This window comes from Pseudorca crassidens, chromosome 14 (assembly GCF_039906515.1).
Source record: "Pseudorca crassidens isolate mPseCra1 chromosome 14, mPseCra1.hap1, whole genome shotgun sequence".
Lineage (NCBI taxonomy): Eukaryota > Metazoa > Chordata > Mammalia > Artiodactyla > Delphinidae > Pseudorca > Pseudorca crassidens.
The window spans coordinates 14,135,978-14,141,339 of NC_090309.1; positions in this window are offsets into that span (position 1 = coordinate 14,135,978).

The window sequence follows — 5,362 nt, forward strand, 5'->3', positions numbered from 1 at the left end:
GGGAATCCTTTTGACTGTCAAGTGGTCCTCCGTACTTCAACTTTCGTCTTCTGTAACAGTCGATTGTCCTATTCTCCTCAAGTTCTGACACTTTCTGAGTTGGACCTCAACAGCTTTCACCTCACCTGGCTGCCTCTGACCCACCGGGGAGTGATGATGACCAGCGCCAGGGGCTGTCCCCTGTGAAGCGGACTCCTCCGGGAACCTCCCTTGTTTTGAAATTCTCAGCCACCTGTTCCCGATTCTAGATCCTCCCAGGGCATAAGTGTTGGGACAGTACGGGTTTGAACTTGGGTTTAACTTGGGGACTTAACTGAATTGCCGTCCCTCGGGAAGAGCCAAGCGCCGGCTGAAGGCAGCGGGTCCTCGGAGCCTCGACGGTGGCTTTTCTCGCACCCTCCCCGCAGGCTCCCCCAGGGGGCGCATGAACCCCAGGCCAGTCTCGGAGACGTCCGTTCTCGGGGCCGCACAGTGCAGACGGGCTTCCTCTTGGCGAGACGGTCTTGGGACAAATCGGGTCGGTTTGGGCTTGGGAGTAAGATTGCTGGGTCCTGTCTAACATTGTATTCCTGCGTGACCATGGGCAAGTTACTCACCGTCTCTGAAACTTCGGGAAATTGCAGGATTCGAGTGAGAAAAATACATTTAAAGCACTTGCCGCCAGCCTGGTAGATAACGGTGTTGTAAATGTTCGTTGCGGTTAAGTTCGAATCCACTGACTTCCATTTGAGTCGTATTTTCTCATCTGATGGAGGGATGTTTGCAGGAAAGAGCCAGGGACGCAGGGTTCTGCAATTAGGGGGAAGGTTGGGGGTGGGGGTAGATGAAGAGGGCGCTTAGCAGGCTGAGGTGCAGAGGAAGAAACAAGAATTCAGGGAATGCTGTGTGCCACCTGCTTTATAGACACTGTTTGATATAATCCTTAGAAGGAAGCAAAGGAAATACAAGAAAACCATCCTTATTTTACAGATGAGTGGTAGAGAGGTTACATAACCTGCCCGTGGTCAGCACGTGGGAGTAGAGCTGGGGTTTGAACCCAGGAATTGAATAGCTGTGCTGTTCTTCTTACTGGCATCCAGTGGAAGCCAGGGCACGAAGGAAGCTCAGGGTAAGGGGCACCTGGCTAAGGAAGGGCAAGGGGGCTTTGGTCATGAAAGACACTGTCCCCAGTAGGCTGCTTCACAAAGTCACCCCCAAGTCTGCCTGTCCCACTCACAGCCCAGCAAGCCACCTCCCTCTGCCCCTGAAATTATATCCCAACCCTCCTGATTACAAACGGATATGTCACTTGATTGAGGCAAAGTTAATAGCCTGGTGTCATGCCGCCTGGGTTTGCATCCTTACTCTGCCACTAACCAGCTCTGAGCCCTCAGACAAGAGTTTGGGGCCTCCAGTTAGAAATGTCTGTGTATAAGCAGACATTTCCTTTTCAAAATGACGTTGAGGATAATCATTGATTTAGTAGAATTAAATTTAAAAAAAAGAGTTTTGGGCCTCAGTTTCCTTATCTGTAAGATGGGAGAATTTTACACTTCCCCTCTTGGGATTGTCATGAGCTTAAGTGAGTTATATGCGTGAGGCCCTTAGCCCAGTGCACAGAGGAAGTGTAGGTCTGGGTTACGGGAGTGTATCCCACATGGCAAAGGTTGGTTTGGCTTGGCGTTGCTACTGGCCAGCCTGGCAACCTCAAGGAGGCACTTCCTGTCTCTGGTCAGCAGTTTCCTCCTCTATAAGGTGGCAGCAGAATCCTTTTGGTTTTGCTAGTGCTAGGTGTCAGCGCTGTCCCATGCTCTTGACGTGCGTTGAATGACCACCCCGGAAGATAGCTGCTAGTATTATCCCCAGTTCACAGTGGGGACACGGAGGCTCAGAGAGCTGACGTGATGTTTGCACATCACAGGACTGGGAGGGGCAAAGCTCGGAATCAGAGTCCCTTTTTCAGACAGAATCCCATGATGAAGTCCTGGGGGCAAAATACTTCAACAGTTTGGCCCAGGGTGGGGGAGGTAGGAAGGGCCTGGCACCTGTAACATCTGCCTTCTACCCACCTGTCCCCAGCAACTGTAAGGACCCTCCAGCTCAGAACACTTTCCCAATGCCTTTTATTTTATTTAGCCACACATATGTCTGTTTTCTTCATCTCCATGTTCAGTGTAGACACCTGGCTCCAGGATAAAATATACCCACTCCTGCATCTCTACTTTTCCTGAGATAATCTTTCCATCTGGAAGGTTCTGGCTCTCTGCCCTACCCATTTTAATAATAATTAGAATACCTAATATTTACTGAGAGCTTACACTATGCTGGATGCTTAAGAAAAAATCCTTTGAAACACTAGCCCCTCAGGCTTCAGAACAGCCCATGAGGTTGGAATTCATTTTATCACTATTTTACAGGATTTTCTACACTGGGTGTTGCTTCTCCTGCTAAATCCTGTCCATCAGCTCTGTTGTTTCTTCCTTTCTTTTTACGGGCACGTGTCTTATCTGCCCTTCTCGGTTACCTACGAGCTTTTTGACCTTGGGCACATTATTTACGTCCAACGGCCTGATGTGAGGCTAAAACGAGACATTGTTTGTAAAGTGCGTGGCGTGCTGCCTGACATGCTAAGTGCTCAGTAAATGGTAGTTTTCATCATTACATTATTAATAAGAACCGGATCATAACCTCCACGTGCTTTTGCCTCCTTGTTGTCTCCCCAGCACCCAGCCTTGCCTATTTTTAGTAACATTCTGCTCGTTCACTAATATTACCTCCACAGTGGCTCATTTTATCATCTCTACTATAGAGAGGGGGCAACTGCGCTGCGGACTGCCTCCTAGCCCTGGGCCCTAGCCTGGACTTTGCACAGGGCTATTTTCACAGGGCGTCCCTGTGGCTGGCTGTTACAAACCCATGGCCCTGTATACTTTGCTCACATGACTGTGATTCCCACCCCGAGCCCTGCCAGGGATGCGGGAAGAGCCCAGCCTCCAGAGAACAGGAAGAAAACAAAGGCACCTCCCCAGAGATTCTGAAGGCAGCCGCCTGTATCAGTCTCCTAGGACAGCCGTAAAAAATTACCACAAACTAGGTAGCCTAAGACAACTGAGGTTTATTCTCCAGTGGTTCTGAAGGCTAGAAGCCTGAAATCAAGGTGTGGTTAGGACTGGTTCCTTCCTTTTGTTTTTTTTAATATTTATTTATTTATTTGGCTTCATTGGGTCTTAGTTGCGGCAACCGGGCTCTTCACAGCGGCGCTGAGGCTTCTCTAGTTGCGGCACGTGGGCTCCAGAGCACTTGGGTTCAGTAGTTACAGCTCCCGGGTTCAGGGAAACTGAGAACTCAGCTAAGGGGCTGGGCCAAGGGGGAGGGCTGGGGGCGGAGAGGAGGGAGTGGCTGGCATCCGGGCTCTGCAGAGGGAGGGGCTCTACCCATCCTTTCCCCTCCTATTTGCCTCCCTCCCCTGCCCCTCTCCGGCACCCATGCTGCTCTCTGAAGGTCAGGCTTCTCTCCTTACTCCTGTCCTGGAAGGTTGTACAGTTAGCTGTGGCACACTCGAAAATGAGCCACAGTCTGGTGGTGTCTGTCTGCTCAGAGGCCCCCTCCGAAACCTCCCTCAGTCCCCCATTCCGCCCCCCACACCCAACCGTTGCCACCTCAATGCAGGTGGCAAAACCGTGGTGCATGGTTGGTGTGTCAGCGTCGCTCGGCCAGTGGGTTAGAATGCAGGTTTCAGGCCCCGCCCCTCAGGGTTATCGTTTGATTCTCACGGGCCCCGGGCAGGTCTCCCTTCCTCCGTAAAAAAAATGCTAAAAGTTATATTTTTCCACGATGTTGGTACAAAGAACCTAATCCAGGCTAGACTATGTTTCTTCTCATTTTAAAAGAAATTAAAACATTTTCATGGGCCACAGGCACTGTGCCTGGGGGATAGGGCAGCCCTGCCCTCCCCTGGACATTTTGACTGGGAGGGGCTGGGAATTCGCACTTGAACATGATGCTGACCGCACTTAGACGAAGAAAGCCGTCGGGGTTTTTTGGACATGTTCCTAAATGTAAGGAAGCAAGAACAGGTCCCAGGAAGCAGCTCTAGGGAAGACTTCTAGGCGGCTGAGGGAGGCTTAGACCTCAGGACACCCCCAGCTCAAGTGGGGAGTATGGGGAGGGGGTCTGTGTGTGGCGCCGTGTGCTGCCATGAGGAGGGTCCTCAGGAGAAGCAGAACAGAAGGTGAGGCGGAGCCAGACCTTCTAAGGTCTGGAGTAAGACAAGGGCTTCTGACCATCGTCGGGGCGGGGGGAAGGGTGAGGTGTCAGTGACAGCTCTGAGAGTCACGGGAAAGCTTTGGATCCACCGCCCAAAATGATGCACGCATGCACACACATAAAACAGCATTTAGGGACTTCCCTGGCGGTCCAGCAGTTAAGACTCCGCACTTCCACTGCAGGGACACATCGTGTTCCATCCCTGGTCAGGCAACTAAGATCCCACAAGCTGCGAACCTTGGCCAAAAAAGCAAAAAATAAAATAAAATAAAATAACACCAAACAACATTTACACAGAGTTTCTGGGGTCACCAGCAGCAACCTGTACCCTGGAAAAGAGAAGCGTTGCGCCAGCCGTGTCTCCCTACCTCCTACACGGAGGCTCCCTGCTCCTGGGTTCCAGAGCTCAGGCCGGAACGCTCAGCAGCATCGTGGGCTACTCAGAGGAGGCAGTGCTGTTCTGGACGGAGCATCAGTTTCCACGGGGAAGTACAGGCCTGCTTCTACAGCAGACTTTTGAGGGGCTCTTGCAGCACGACTGAGTTTGTCATTTGGGGCTCGGTTGTCCTGACGGTAATCCACGTTAATGAGCTCAACAGTAAGAACAGACAAAGCAGCCTTTTCTTGTAGTCCCGGCTCTGAGTTGAAATGCTTCCCACCTCCAAATCCAAGTGTCCCACAAGCATCGCTCTCCCGTGCCATGGCTAGCCAGCGCGCATCACAATAGCGTGGCTCTGGGTGGATTAATTAGAGTTTATGATAACAATTCACCCAGCTTCTACAGAACCTGCTTCTGCCTGGAGAGCAAAAGAAAAGACTTTAATTAATTCTGAATTAAAATAACTAGAAAGAAATCTCTCCAGTCTACCAATCAGAGAAGGCAAACTGAAAATGAAGCTAACCACATAGGCCAGAATTTCAAGTTTCGCACACTCAGCTAGCTCAGATTATTAATGTTGGTCTTGTACTTGAAGTCACTGTTTTCAACTAAATCTATTAAAATATAAAAGCAAAAGATTATTTGGTTAAAATAATAGTACCTGGTCATCGAATGTAAATATCCAGAAAAAATGGGGGTGTGAGGGTGTGTGTGTATCCATTTACGTTATCATTTATG